Source organism: Carassius carassius, chromosome 4 (assembly GCF_963082965.1).
Source record: "Carassius carassius chromosome 4, fCarCar2.1, whole genome shotgun sequence".
Taxonomy (NCBI): Eukaryota; Metazoa; Chordata; class Actinopteri; order Cypriniformes; family Cyprinidae; genus Carassius; species Carassius carassius.
In genome coordinates, this window is record NC_081758.1 from 31,578,847 (window position 1) to 31,595,379 (window position 16,533).

The 16,533-nt window shown below is 35.7% G+C and overlaps 2 pseudogenes; both read left to right on the forward strand.

Moving 5' to 3' along the window:
* Positions 1-3,543, forward strand: LOC132135594 (transmembrane channel-like protein 1; annotated as a pseudogene).
* A 2,761-nt stretch (positions 3,544-6,304) lies between these two features.
* LOC132135611 (transmembrane channel-like protein 2-B) lies at positions 6,305-15,821 on the forward strand (annotated as a pseudogene).
* The last annotated feature ends 712 nt before the right edge of the window (positions 15,822-16,533 follow it).

A 16,533-nucleotide genomic window follows, 5' to 3' on the forward strand; every position in this document is an offset into this window, starting at 1 on the left:
ATGGCAAACGGAGAAGAGAGAAATGATGAAGTTTGCAAGAGAAGAGCTTCAGAGAAGAGAACGACTGAGGTGGACAATAAAAAAGAGCAGAGAAAAAAAAAAGGAGAAATGCCACAAAACAGCAAGGAGAGCGAGAAAAATGGAAAAGACGAAGAAGAAAGAATGCAGACGAAGAGGAGACTGAGGAAGAATCCAGTAAAGAGAAAAAGAACATTAAAAATGAAAGTACCAAGACACTAAAACTTGATGATGAGAAGGAAAAAGATGGGAAGAAAAAGAGAAAGAAGCATGTTCAAAATGAGGAGGACGATGCAAATTCTGTAATGACAAAAAAAAGAAAAGAAAGAAGCCAGAGACTACATAAGTTTGTATTATTTTACATTCATTACAATAAATCAATAAATGTATCAAACTATAACCATATTATGGAGCAGATGGAGTCTAAAAGTTTGAAATCACATAAAAAAAAAAGTTTGTTTTTTTAAACACAAAACCTGGAAAGTGTGTTTAAATAAGTTTATCTAAATATGTTTAGATTATTGGAATTTTTTTTTTTTTTTTTAGAAATTATGTTAAATAAGGAACATTATTTCATATTCATGTTTTAATCTTATTTTATTATTAAAACATTTTGCATTAAATCAATATAGAGTACATTTTTCATTTCAGCAGTGGGAGTTTTGGGTTCTCTGAATTTTTAATTCCACCACATAAGAAAAGTTTGAAATAAGAAGTCATAATTATGACAAAAGGAACTTTTTATGTCATATTAATGAGACATACTATAAATACAATGACTTACCAAAATTATTTTCTTTCCTTATGTGGCAGAAATGAGAAAGACAGACACATCAGACAGACAAACATATTGAAAAATAAATATGCACATTTACATCTATTCATTGTTCAGAAACCTATACTGTCACTATACCTTACCTGTTTCATATTAAGAGCCAGAATAAGGGTGGAAATTGATAATAAAATAATAATAATAATAAAAATAATGATATGTTCCATTTAATCTGGCCTCTCCCAGCTTCATAATGAATTCAGCTAATTAACAGGAGGCCATTGTGGAGGAGCAAGAGAGCAGAAAATATGACAACATCCACCTGACATGATTCCTTGGTGTGCTGGCCAGCTTCCTGATGCTCTGCTGTCTGGCAGGGAATGGGTTCTTGATCTACTTTGTAGTACGCAGGTCTCAGAAGGTTGCTCTGGAGGGACTGGTGGGAGAGGAATGAGGTCAGACTCATGTCACAATGTGCAATAGAAACATTCTTGTCAATCCAAAAAAAATGAATTTTGCGTGGTTTCACATACCCTCAGGTGAACATGGTGATGTCTCTGTTGGGAATGTTCTGTCCGATGCTGTTTGATTTGATCAGCACTTTAGAGAACTATCCACGCATCGCCCTCCAGTGGCAGCTGGGACGCATATTTGACCTTTTCCTGGGGAACCTCTACATCTTCATCATCGCTTTCATGGATGCCATCCAACTAAAGGTACAGCTTCATGTAACAAAGACTAAAGTGCTCACAATCCCATCTTCAGTCTTTCTGGCATTCAAAAAAGTAATAATTTCCATAATTCTAGCACTCTGTTAAATGAATCATCTTCTTATGAAGGTCATTTATCCTCCTAACTGTCACATATTTTGAAGTGGGCAGAGGAATATATATATATTCTGTGCTCTAGTGGCGTAGAATTGCAGAAATAATGAATTTACACATTTCAGTTGTATGACAAATTTACATTTGATATTAACTAAGCAAACTAAATAATTGAACTTTAATAAGTCATTAATTGTTAATGTTTTTTTCAGCAGTGATGCATTCAGTTGGTACAAAGTAAGCACTTTTACAATGGTACAAAAGGTTTCTATTTTAAAATGTGTTATTTTGAACTTTCTGTTCTTCAAAGCATTCTGAAAAAAATGCATCAAGGTTCAACTGTTCAACATTTTCTTGTTATTATCAATGTTTCTTGAGCAAAAAATCTGCATATTAGAATGATTTCTGAAAGATCATGTGAGACCGAAAACTAAAGCAATTGCTGCTAAAGTCAGCTTTGCCATCATATAAATAAATTACATTTGAACAAATATATTTAAAAAGCTTAAACTGAAATGATATTTCACAAAATGTTTGATCAAATAATGGTGAGCAAAAGAGACTTTTGAATGGTAGTGTAGTCTACAGGAGTTTGTATGTCTCATCATTTCTGATACAATGACGACTTACATCACTCTGCTTATTGGGGATTTCCTTTGCGATTCTTAAACAACTGCTGGTGCTGGGATCTGGAGGATGGCTTTGTGAGTATCCACAACACACGGGCAGTGTCAGTGTCAGTGATTCACCTTCATTTATAACTGAAGTGAACTTTCTTCATTAGCTGTCCTATTCAGAGTTTGACGTCAAAGGAAATGTTCTGGGGATGATCTTCAATCAGGGAATGATCTGGTGAGAACTATCTCTATTTTATGAAGCATGCGTTTCATTGGTTTTCATATGAAACCAGCACACCATCAAATCACAAATCATTGTGTATGTTTGTATCAGGATGGGGGCATCCTACACGCCATGTCTTCCAGCATTTAATCTTCTCCAGCTTCACGTGTCCATGTACCTGCAGTGTTGGGTGGTGATGTGTTGTAATGTGCCTCAGGAATGGGTCTTCAAAGCTTCAGGCTCCAATAACTTATACATAGCCATTATCTTCCTCTCTTCACTACCAGCTATATACACCATTGAAACCATTCCTCCCTCTTTTGAATGTAGACCCTTTAGGTTCGGCATGTTTAATGTGATTCAGGAGACCCTGGACTGGTGCTGCCTTTTCTTCTGCTCTTGGTGTGAGCGGGAATGTCTGAATAAATACATCAATATGTGTTTCCTCTACTTCTGTGATTATTTCTGTCGTTTTTGTCTTTGCGATATATTATCTGCAGTCCACGTCTAAAGCAGACAAAAGGGCAAACATGGAACTGAAAAAGAAACTTCAAACAGCAAGTCAAAATGTCTGTTCAAATGTCACTTACAGTAAATGTTTCATTTTAAACAGGGTTATATGGGCAGATGACATCATGTAAACGCCACTAGATGGAAGCACTAACATTGAGCTAAAAAAGAGTTTAATTTTAAAATTATGCATTAATAAATAGTAGTAGTAGTAGTATCATCACATAGACTCAATTATTTTTTTATTCAATTTAATTTTATCAATGGACATAGATCTGCCTAATACTGTTACAAAATCCATAGGTCATTTATACTCATGTCACTAAATTCTCAAATAATTACAACAAAATGAGAAAAAATAACAAACTTGCAGCCTTAAAAGCTGCTAATGAACTGGAGCAGGCAAGGAAAGCAGGAGAACAATGCAGCAGTGCCTCTGATTTGGGTGAGAGCACACAGAACGGGTCACAGCATCGGTCAGTGCACAAGACAGCAAATTGGAACAGATGCAGAAAAACTTTCCATTGATGTTGAAGAGCTAACGTGCTGTGTTTGGTCAGCAGGGGGCCACAGTCTTAAAACAACATGCCCTTGTTTCTATATATCAGTGTTGCTGTGAGACAGCAGTTGAAATGTCTTTCTGCCTTTTTCTCATGAGTGAATGAAGAGAGCAGCAGCACAGATGAAGCAGGGCATCGCAGACAAGCTGGACAGAATGGTCATTTTATTCAGCCTTCACAGAGTCAGCATACTCAAAACTCTGAACCACTCATCTCATCGACCCACACAACTACCAGACCTGAAACAGAAATTATTGCTCTTGTTACACACAGCCAAACTAGGCTCTATTTTTTAGAAACATTTGCTCAATTGTTACATTGTTGAAATGCCAATTTGAACTAGTTATTAAACTACAGCCACTGAAGTAAGCATATTTTTTGACTAATGAGAACCAGGCGGATTTTTAACCTTTCATTAGTACTGGGGCACAGGCTCCTCCATCAAAAAAGTATGTGTGCTCATATTTTGATACTCTTTCTTAAAATCATCTTTACCTGCAGTACTGAATTGTTCACGGAAAAACAGTTTTCAAACAGAATGATTAAAAGAATCACGTTGTAAAACATTAAACCAAAAGACAAATATCTTGTTCAAAGTAAAGCTATAGCAAATCTAGAAGAACAGCAAAATATTTTTGCAGATTTCCTACATTTTTAAGTGTGACTCAAGTGTTCAGATGCCTTTTTAGGGCCAGTGTAATAGTCAAAGTGCATCTTTAATCCCCATAGATATGAAAACAAAATAATTTCTCAGCACTCAAGATCAACAGCTTGGCTTTGCCCATCTTTATACCTCTCCTCTCCATTTCATCGATTCCCCATTCTCCAATCCAAGCAGCTTTATCTTGATAAGCATGTCAGGTGGCCCAAAACATTTCAATGCTCCATACTCTATTCTCAAATCAGCTCTCAGCTTTAGGGGTATCTCATGTCCCGGATTATTTTTCTACAGCCACAGATTTGGCAGTGAAGATGCATGTGGCTCATTTGTCATCCCACAGCCCACACTGCTCTGTTTGGGGTTACACTGTGTACCATTTATGTGAGGGCATTTGCTCCCAACCCACTAGAGGATAGTAAAAATCATTGAAAATATACAACCCGAATTCCGGAAAAGTTGGGACGTTTTTTAAATTTTAATAAAATGAAAACTAAAGGAATTTCAAATCACATGAGCCAATATTTTATTCACAATAGAACATAGATAACGTAGCAAATGTTTAAACTGAGAAATTTTACACTTTTATCCACTTAATTAGCTCATTTAAAATTTAATGCCTGCTACAGGTCTCAAAAAAGTTGGCACGGGGGCAACAAATGGCTAAAAAAGCAAGCAGTTTTGAAAATATTCAGCTGGGAGAACATCTAGTGATTAATTAAGTTAATTGATATCAGGTCTGTAACATGATTAGAGAAGCAGAGTCTCTCAGAAGTAAAGATGGGCAGAGGCTCTCCAATCTGTGAAAGACTGCGTAAAAAAATTGTGGAAAACTTTAAAAACAATGTTCCTCTACGTCAAATTGCAAAGGCTTTGCAAATCTCATCATCTACAGTCATAACATCATCAAAAGATTCAGAGAAACTGGAGAAATCTCTGTGCGTAAGGGACAAGGCCGGAGACCTTTATTGGATGCCCGTGGTCTTCGGGCTCTCAGATGACACTGCATCACTCATCGGCATGATTGTGTCAATGACATTACTAAATGGGCCCAGGAATACTTTCAGAAACCACTGTCGGTAAACACAATCCGCCGTGCCATCAGCAGATGCCAACTAAAGCTCTATCATGAAAAAAGGAAGCCATATGTGAACATGGTCCAGAAGCGCCGTCGTGTCCTGTGGGCCAAGGCTCATTTAAAATGGACTATTTCAAAATGGAATAGTGTTTTATGGTCAGACGAGTCCAAATTTGACATTCTTGTTGGAAATCACGGACGCCGTGTCCTCCGGGCTAAAGAGGAGGGAGACCTTCCAGCATGTTATCAGCGTTCAGTTCAAAAGCCAGCATCTCTGATGGTATGGGGGTGCATAAGTGCATACGGTATGGGCAGCTTGCATGTTTTGGAAGGCTCTGTGAATGCTGAAAGGTATATAAAGGTTTTAGAGCAACATATGCTTCCCTCCAAACAACGTCTATTTCAGGGAAGGCCTTGTTTATTTCAGCAGGACAATGCAAAACCACATACTGCAGCTATAACAACAGCATGGCTTCGTCGTAGAAGAGTCCGGGTGCTAACCTGGCCTTCCTGCAGTCCAGATCTTTCACCTATAGAGAACATTTGGCGCATCATTAAAGGAAAAATATGTCAAAGACGACCACGAACTCTTCAGCAGCTGGAAATCTATATAAGGCAAGAATGGGACCAAATTTCGACAGCAAAACTCCAGCAACTCATAGCCTCAATGCCCAGACGTCTTCAAACTGTTTTGAAAAGAAAAGGAGATGCTACACCATGGTAAACATGCCCCGTCCCAACTATTTTGAGACCTGTAGCAGAAATCAAAATTGAAATGAGCTCATTTTGTGCATAAAATTGTAAACTTTCTCAGTTTAAACATTTGCTATGTTATCTATGTTCTATTGTGAATAAAATATTGGCTCATGTGATTTGAAAGTCTTTTCGTTTTCATTTTATTAAAATTTAAAAAACGTCCCAACTTTTCCGGAATTCGGGTTGTAGTTTTAGCACGTTCTTTGTAAATAGTTTGAAAAGATCTTACAATCCTAAGAACCTTATGATATCCCTGTTTCAAATGTTGACTATTACTTATTAGAGAATTGGCACATTAAGTTTCATTAACATTGCAAATGCTCATCCATAATTCAAGGGCAAACTTCATTAAATATTAACAGGAGTCATTTGAGATTTTTTTATTTGTGCATTTAGGGAGCCAGTGTTTATTTGAAGATACAGCTCTTCCTGAGGATATCAAGAATTGGGCATTGGGCTCATAACAACTAATAACAGTTTTTGTTTTGTGAACCTTCATGTGATCCTTGATGAGGTCTTCACAATATCATGTAGTAGCTGACCTTCTCTTATATGCTGGACATCTGATCTGTGTGACTGTAGTTCTGTAACTGAACATTAAAATAATAGACCACTTCTACATAATTAACTCAAAACAATTAACAGTTTCCAAAAAGAAGGTTAGTTTCCATAGAGGTGTCAGAATTTTCTGTCTACACAATGCCTTATTTACACAAATTGAAGAATAAAACACAAATTTAACATGGTTAAGCCACAGTTCAGTATATTAACTTCTTGTACTGATATAGAACCAAGAGTGTTAAGAAAATATAAAACGAATAAACTGTTTACCTCTTTTACTAAGATCCATAATGAGTTACTGAACGATTAATGAAGAATTGTGACTTTTGCTAAAAGAGAAACAATTTAATCAGCGCTTCATATTATTTCTGAGTCTGGTACTTGCATATGTAACTTGTATATGCACAGCACTTTATTTAGGCAACCTGTTTGTGGTTACGTTTCTTGCTTATTTTAATCTTTGATCTGGCCCGTATACTGCTGTTTTGTTTCCTGACTCCTGACAGCATGGCTATAGATCTGGACCTCCATTTACTATAGTCAAGGAGTCATTTGATTCCTTCTTTAGGAGTGAGTGCCTGTTGACAGTCAGGTGTGTCATCAGCTCTTAGATGCCTTGCAAGTCTGAATAAAAGGACTTAAACTCATACCGGCAAGATGCCCCGCACAAAAAATGATATTGCAATAACTATGGATGATGGTAAGTAGATTTGAATACTGAAAGAGAATCATTCTGGCATCATTTTGATTCAGTGTGTACTAGTGGACTGTTTAAACCAGTTTCAGATGCATCAGTCTCTGTATTTATAATGTGGGTAACTAACTGCAACTGTTATTCATTGTTCTGATATAGTATTTATATTTTGTTGATGGTTATAATAGTGATAAGCATGTTGTCCTGTCTAGCCAGTACTTGAATAATGCCCCTTATTTAGCAGGTTTAAATAACCTATGCAAATTGTTTTAATGATAAACACAATGTATCACATACGACAAGATGTTAAACAGTTGTTTTAGATTTATTGTGAAAGTATTTAAAATAAAATAATTTTACAAGACCTGGTTATTAATACTGAGTGTGTGTGTGTGTGTTGCAGTTGGGATGGAAATTGATGCAGAATATGATAGTGGAAGTGATGGTAAGTTTAAAAGATTTCATTTTGTTAACAAAACTATTATTATTATTTATCATTTTATTATTAATCATAATATGGCTTTTTATAATACTTGAAAATATAATTGAATTATGTTAAAATGTATTAATTATATTTAAATATTATAATATGCATTATCGTTTTATTTTTAAATGATTCTTTTTGATATTTTGTACACATTTGCCCTATCTTTTCAGTGGATTCAAAAAGAAGAGCAAAAGGCAAGAATAAACTGAAGCCTGCAGCTCGAGGAAAGAAAGCCAAGGCAGATAGTGTAGAGGAGAGTGAGGAAGAGGAGGAAGAGGCTCCGCGTAAGAGAAAAGGCCGAAAGAAGAAGGAAGAAAGCGAGGAGGAGAGTGAGGAAGAGCAGAAAGAAAGAACAAAGAAAGCAACAGGTTCAAAGAAGAGGGCTGTCAAGAAAGATGACTCCGAAGAGAAGAGCGAAGAGGAGAAGGGAAATAAAAGAAAAGGAGGAAAAAAAGGAGCAAGTAAGAAGGAGACAGAGGAGGAGAATAACAAGGAGAAAAAGGGGAATGGCAAATCAGCAGGAAAAGGAGAGAAAGATAAACAGGATGATAAAGATAAGAAAGAGAACAAAGGCAAAAACAGCAGGTGCAGTATTCTCTAGCCTCCCTCTCCATGCCAGAAACACACACACACACACACACACACACACACACACACACACACACACACACACACACACACACACACACATAGAGAGGGTGCTGTTCATACTCAACACTTCACATTACCTCCAGTCTGAATTAAAGCACAGCCATAATGCCATAAAAGATCTTCTGAATGTTTTCAGCTATTCATATTACGTAATATGTGATTATGAAGCAGCAGAATGCAGCCATGGAACTAAAAACTCTAAATATCCAAAAAAGTGTTGTTATCCTAATTTTGTGGTTGTTGTGATACAAAACTTTATTGATTTATTTGAATATTACATTTTTCAGTCAATTTGTCAGATATAATTCAATATTTTTAAAAAGTGTATTATAAAGTTGGACATTTCTATTCCTTTCAGTAACCAATGTAATGCAGTATTGTTGTCATCAGCTGTTTTTGGTTTCAGCTAGACATTTTCACTCTTTTTTATCTTTTGCCTTCCAACTGATGATATGGAAGTGCTATTCATGGCCATCCTGCCACTAGAACTCTTGACTTGTCTTGTCTAGAGCCCATTTTATCCTCCAAAACATAACGACATCTCTGAGGAATATACTGTTAAACTGGACTTTAAGGACTGACTGCTGACTCTCGGGTCTCGGTTTTGTTCTACAGCAGTTCATCATCGGATGACAATTCAGAAGATGAGTCTATGTCTGAGGGAGACATGACCAGACTAAAAGAGGAAGTCGAGGAGAAGAAAAAGCTGATAACCTGGCGCATGAAGAGGAGACTCAAGTGCCTGAAGTAAAATGGATTTCCTTCTCATTGCTTGTATTCGCTCTTGTGTCCATCACCACTACCTCAACTGAAGTTCATTTATTCAGCATGAGTTTCATGTTTGTATATGTGCTTCATTAAAGCTTACAAGACAAGTTGCAGTGCTTCTGCTTTCTTGCATCGTCATGGCTCTTAATGCTCTTATTGGCTTTATATTCTTGCTGGCTTTGAAAAAATGTTTTAGGAAGCATGAAAGTTGTTTGAATAATCAGTATGACATGGTGCAAAAGTCTACAAAAGTTAGTAGAGACTGAGACACTGCCCAAGAAAGCATCAGTAACATGGGCCATTGGAGCTGCAGGGAAAGAATCTGTGCCACGAAGGGGACATTCACTTGGCAAAGCTACTAGTTAACTTGTGCTATTTGAGAGGTATGTTTCACTTTCATGAGCTTGACTCTGTTTTATGCATGCTGGTGTTTCTTGAGGGCAGTCTTTGCATGCATGTTTTGGTGTAACTCTCTTCAGACATACCCAAACACTAAGCAGATGTTGATATGGTCCACCACGGGCCATAATGAGGTGCTTCGGACAGTTTCAGATATAACACAATTTTATTTCTCTATACATCAGTGTTATTTTAGTATCATTGAGATATTATTGTAGTTTTCATTAATATTTTGAATTGTATTATTTTAATATTTTCGTGTTACGTTTTTTTGTACATCAATTTAAACTAAATGAAAATGAGAAATGTTGCCTTGAAATAAAACAAGGTTAAATTTTTTTATATATATTATATTTCAGTTAGCCTTTATTTTATTTTCAATAACATATTTTTTTCATGATTTTAGTTTTAGTGAGCTATAATAACCCTGTTCCTGTCTTCTGTGGAACACAAAAGGACACATTTTTGATAGTTTTCAAAAAAATTTCCCCATACAGTAAAAGTCATAGGTGTCTAAAATACTGAACCCCATTGACTTTATATATATATTGCAATTGCATTCAACAAAAGAAGAAAACGTTTTTAATAACATGAGGGTGAGTAAATCATGATAGAAATGTTATTTTTGGGTGAACTATCCTTTTCAGTAATATCCATTTGGCCTGCAATAACTCTCACTTATTTCTAGTTTTTGAATTATTGAATTAATTCATCTTGTGTCCATCCCATCTGCACTATTCCCATTCATTATGCATTGATGAGTTAATTAATTGGTTGTATACTTTAGTAACAGAATGTGAAGCTTGTGAGGGAAACATGATATTTTTCCTGGTGTTGTCTCTGGTGCTCACTGCACAATGATGAATGGTCATGCTGCGTATACAGGCAGAACCAACCATTAACTCAGCTGACCGGCCCATCTACACATGTAAAGTAATGTGATGTAACTTAAATATGGGAAAAAAATACTCATGCCTTGTTGAAAACTGAAATGAAAACAGAACAGTTGTTTTGATAATACAAGTGGGAACACAGAGTCATTTTAAATTGAAAAACAACAGTTTTATATGCATGCCAATACCAATTTCTATTTATATCACGTGTTAGAGAAGCCCAGGCATTTGTGGATTGCCTGCTCACCAAGGCTGCATCTGCATTTTTGATCAAATATACTGTTAAAGTAGTAATATTGTAAAATAATTTTACGTTTTTACAATGTGGAAATAAGAGCTACTCTAATATAATCTTTGTTTTTCTCTTTAGGTACAGATGGGCATGCCTTATGGCTCTATTGCCAGAAAAACAGTTCCCAGAGAGGAGCAGGACAGTGCCATGGACTTCTCTGTCCTGTTTGAGTTTGGAGTAAGATTTGTTTTTTACTATTGGATTCTGAGTAAAAGAGGTTGTAAGTTTGCTATTGTCTTATTTGGATTAAACTTTTGGCAAAACCTAAAGAATAAAAACATTCACCTCTGCCCTTTTCTACATGTCATAACCAACATTCTCATCCTGTGCTGCTTGGGTGGGATTCAATACCTCACTACTATGTGGTCAATAGATCACAGGAATTTGCCACAAAAACAGGATTTAATTGTTTTGTTTTGAATTGAAATGGCTTTTTCTTCTGCATTGTAATTTATTTTTAATGCGATGACTTAAAAAATTATAAAAAAGAATTGTGAAACTCTGTTTGTTCTTCGGTCAGGTTGAAATTGTGATGACACTCATGGGCTTAGTGTGTCCATCTCTATTTTTAGTTATAGCCGAGCTAAAAGACCATCACCCTTGAATCGCCCTAAAATGGCAGCTGGCCAGAATCTTCGCCCTCTTTCTGGGCAGCCTTTACACTTTTCGTTTGATGAAATCAATGCAAAGATATGACCATAGATTGTCTAGTAACCTTATAGTAAAATGAACCACAATGGTTACTTATTAATCATGTAATATTTTATCAGTGTTGGGAAGGTTACTTTGGAAATGTAATAGGTTACAGATTACAAGTTACCCTGTTTAAAATGTAATAGTAGTGTAACTTTTTCAATTACTTTATTAAAGTAATGTAACTAATTACTTTTGAGTACTTTTTGATTACTTTTCTAAATTTGTGAAAATTAAAGAATAATAAATGAAAGCATATACATCAACTTAAATAAATTTATCTAATAAGCATGTGACGTATTCTGTGTAATAAACTCCTAAACATTGGTGTTTTTTTTTAAACTGCTGTCTCTTTGTATATGATATGATGATAGTTTTCTCAAAATAAGTAAAATGCACATGAAGTGACACAGAGCAGTTCTAGAAATTATGTTTATGTGCTTGTGTACTCCTATACTGAGGGGGCAGAGGTTGAAAACACTGCGAGCTTCAGTAGGCCTATGTGTAGTAAAAAAAACAATGTTCTCCATTAATTTACAGGAGGGGCGGACTGGGAAAAAAATTCAGACGGGAAAATTCAAACTCATACAAACAAATTCATGGACAAAACTATTTTTTTGTATGGACCTAACATAAAAAAAAGGTTTAAATCTTTAATTTGGGGACATGCAAAATAATTTAAACTTCTCTTCTGAACTGCACCTTCACTTCTATTTTTCTCTTCAGTCTCTTTATTTTGCCCTGTTATCCATCTCTCTCATGACTTTAATTCTCAAGATTGAACAAAACTATACTTTTCAATACAATACTCTACAATACTACAATATCTTTATAGAAAAACCCTAATACTGTACACGAGTCATGTTTTTCCTTTACAAAAATTAACCATGCTTTTATTAGCCTATATAAAAGTAAAATAACCTTGTTTTGTTTTTGTTTTTTTGCAAATGGATTTGTATTTATTTTTAAATAAATACATTTGTAAAATAATTTTAAATTTTTGGTTACCACAGTTAAACAATAGTAAACATTTTCTCTGGATTTATAGTTAAATATTAAAATGTTAATTTTCGTAAGGGTTGTGTTGTTGTCTGTCGTGGCTCCCCCTAAACCTATAAAAAAAAATCGGAATTTTTTTCAGCTAAATTACTACTGTACAACAGATAATAATTATGTCCTTTATATAGTATTTTGAGTGATGACTGATGAGCAACGTGCTGCTGCTTGATTAATTAAATAAAAAAACAAAGACAAAAAAGCATCTTTACAGATGCAACTGACCTGAAACCCTGAACAGTAGTTCTGCTTCTCTGCTCCAGCTGTGCGCTTCCACAGTCCTCTCTCTCTCTCTCTCTCTCTCTCTCTCTCTCTCTCTCTCTCTCTCTCTCTCGCATTGATTAATCTGAGTCTGATCCAAACCGTTTGGCGGAGGCGCGGAGAGCGCGCGAGTCATGACTAACACTTCATGACTTAGAGATTTAATTATCAAATGGCGGATTCGCAAATGATCGCTTTAGTATACAACAATGATATTAAATAGTGGGGCAAAATCAGCTGTCAGGCCACCGGGAATTGTCCCGGTTCTCCCGGTGTCCAGTCCGCGCCTGATTTCCACAGACACGCAGAATGTGCAAGTCATATATTGCATTTTTGGGGCTTAATATTCACAGACACTAGTCCATGTCATGTTTTGATTCAAGTGTACTGACCTACTTTTGATTTAGTCATCCAAAATGTGGCATATTCCGTCCGCGTTAGGCATTCCGTTTTTATGACTGGATTCTACGAACCAGACTGTGTTTCCGCATCCCGGATAGTCAGTGCAATTTGGGAAAGAAATCAGTTAAATCTGTATGTGGATGTGTGTAAATATTCAAATGTAATCCCCTTTGTAATCGTTAAAAATTTCATAAGTAACTGTAATTTAATTACTCATTTTTTCGTAGTAACTGTAACTAATTACAGTTACAATAATTTTGTAATTAAATTACGTAACGCCATTACATGTAACTAGTTACTCCCCAACACTGTATTTTATGTGAATAATTTCTCTGGTGTTGTTTGTTCACAGCTTGATAATGAGATAGAGACAAACAATGAAACCATCTGGGCCCTTAAAGAATACTATGACAACTACACCTTTCACCATAATGTCACAGAAAACATTCCCCCTCCAAACATCTGCCCAGCTGATGTCATCAGGGGTCCTTGCTGGGAGACAGAAGTTGGCATTATAGGGACCATCAGCACCAGCATTGTCATCACCAAACTATCATAATTGTCAATAACAGTTCGTTTATCCCCCCTGCAGGAGTTTGTAAAGCTCACCGTATCTGACATCCAGGTGACATATCTGACTATTTTGATAGGGGACTTCTTACGAGCCGTGATTGTGAGATTCAACTATCACTGGTGTTGGGATCTGGAAGCTGGCTTTGTAAGTTCATCTTTACAACCTGCTGTTATTCTAGTTACTCACATTATAACATTGTGTATACAAGCCTCAGTCCATAAAACAGGATGACCTCTGTCAGATGCACTTTTGTAGTTTTTGAGCTTGGTATTTTAGCAATACAGTGTAGATGGTAGCAGTCTGACTGACAGCGATTGTTGTCTCATGCTCAAAAATGAATTTGCCCTGTCGCCCTCATTTTTCTGTCATTCGATATAGGTAACATACTACTCACTCATCTGAGGTCAGCTGAACACCACAGATGTGCAGGATAGGTGATAGGGCTGCTATACAACCAAAGTCACAGAGAGACACACTACACCATACACAGCACTTAATTACGGAGAGAGAGAGAGAGAGAGAGAGAGAGAGAGAGAGAGAGGTATCTTTTACTGTGACATCCTTTGACTGCGGACCCTTCAGATAGCTATTGATCCTTGACAAGATTTATGTTGCCAATCCTTGAAAAAACACACTGTAGTCATAAAGGCCAAAAAAGGGGGAAATGTGGAACGCCTGAACAGTTACAGATTATTAAATTGAGAGGAACAGATTTGTAATCCTCATTCAGCTATTAAATATGAAAGCCTATTATGAAATATCAAACGTTGGTAAATCATAATAATGATGATTTACATGAAAAGTCAAAATTATGAATTTGTAATCATTTTGACACTAGAAATCAAAACTGAGACAAAAAGTCATTTATAACATAAAAATCTAAATTATGCCATTAGCTAAAAAAAAAATCTATGTCATAATTATGACAAAAATGTTTGACATATTGTGTATAAACTTAGTATATCCTAAATTTGACTTTTTATTTCACAATTATGACCTTTTATATTATAATTACTTTTAAATCTTAAGTTTGATTTACCAAAGCATGATTTTTCTTTTGTTGGCAAAAATGGGATTCATTTCAAAGGCAAAAATATACAGAAAATGTTCTAAAATACTTTTTATAAAAATTCAAAAGTGATTTAATAAACAAAAAAAAGCGTATCATTTGCAGGTTAATTTAAACAAATATCTCTTAATGTTATAAAAACATATTTCTTCAAACAGAAGTATTTTATTTTATCTTTTCCGTTGAATTATAAATGTCCTTAGCAATATGTAATCCACTTCTCTCCACAGTGGTAAAGATCAGATATATGATATGATCATGGAGACTATAGAGAAGGACTTACCACTGTTTATGTCTGACATCTTCAGTTATGCATCCGACCCAGGCCTCATCATGCCTGCCGTTTTGCTCATGGTGTGAGTATTCACCTAATCACCTAAAGTATAAAGGTAAATGTTATATTATTTACTTGCTTTAAACTATCTTTCTTGATTGTCTCTGGCAGACTGGCTATTTATTATCTGAATGCTGTGTCCAAAGCAAATCAGAAATCTAATATGGAATTAAAACGCAAGTGGTTGGTAAATATATTTTGTAAATGATGGTATAGTTGTGTGACATCAGCAGTGTCAGCAATTGGTTATTCTCTGCTCCATCAGTAAGCAAAGAGATGAGGAGAAGAACAGAAAGAAGAACAAGGACAGCATCAACCAGGTGATGAAAGACCTGGAGGATCTTCTGCCCAACAAGTCCCTGATTCCCCTTCCATCTGCTGAAGAGACTGGTCAGTGGGCTAAACAACTCGTTCAACTAGTGTTTCCACCAGTGGTACAGACATTGTAGATGACACGTCCAAACTCCAAACCAGGAAAACCAGGTGCTGCAGGCACTGGCAAAGTGGTTCATGTTCAGAAGGATGTGTCTTTGGCTGCTGCGAGTCCTCGGGCTCCAGTGACTCGTCTGCCAGGTCCCAGGCCACCCGTGCCTCTGCCAGGTAATGCCCATAGACCTCCACCGTGTCAAGGGATGGGTAGAGGAAGAGGTGGACCACCACAACGAAGATAGTTTTTAAGCAGAGAGTTTCTTTTTGTACTAGATACTAAATTTGGAACCAAATCCAATTTTAATACTATTACACTGTGAGGAGGTTCTGTAATTTTTGTGTAAAATTTAAATAGATTCGGGTAAAATGCATTTTTATGCTATTTAAATGCGCAATAAAAGGTTTATGGTTGTACATTTCTGTGGTGGTTTATTCATCAAATGAATTCAATAATTATTGCAAACAGATCAAGATTCTAGGATGAAATAAAAACAAAATTTTCTCTTTCCCTTGTTATCCTCCCCCTTTTAGTGCCTGGAAACTTTGATAGTTGTCAAAATTTATAGATCAACCAAAAACCTTTAATTATAACCTTTTTAAATGATACTTTCAGTTTCACTGAACAAAATACATTTAAAAGCAACATTGTAAATACAAACAGCAATCTCAAATTAGGATTGTTTGCATAAGCTTATTACATTTCTTTTTCATTTTTACTTAAGTTATACCTGCAGTGATAAGCAAAGTTAACCCAGGGTTCAGTAATTTCCCTTTTCCCTTATACCACATGTTAAATAATTAAGAAGGACACTTAAATTACAGTTTCGTCTATGACAAATGTACTTCCACAAGGATAAAATTACTGTTGGTCCACTGTACTGAGAAATAAGAAGATTTACGTTTGTTTGTTTTTTTGTTTTCGTTTTTTAAGGTTAATGATTTGTGTGATTTTAT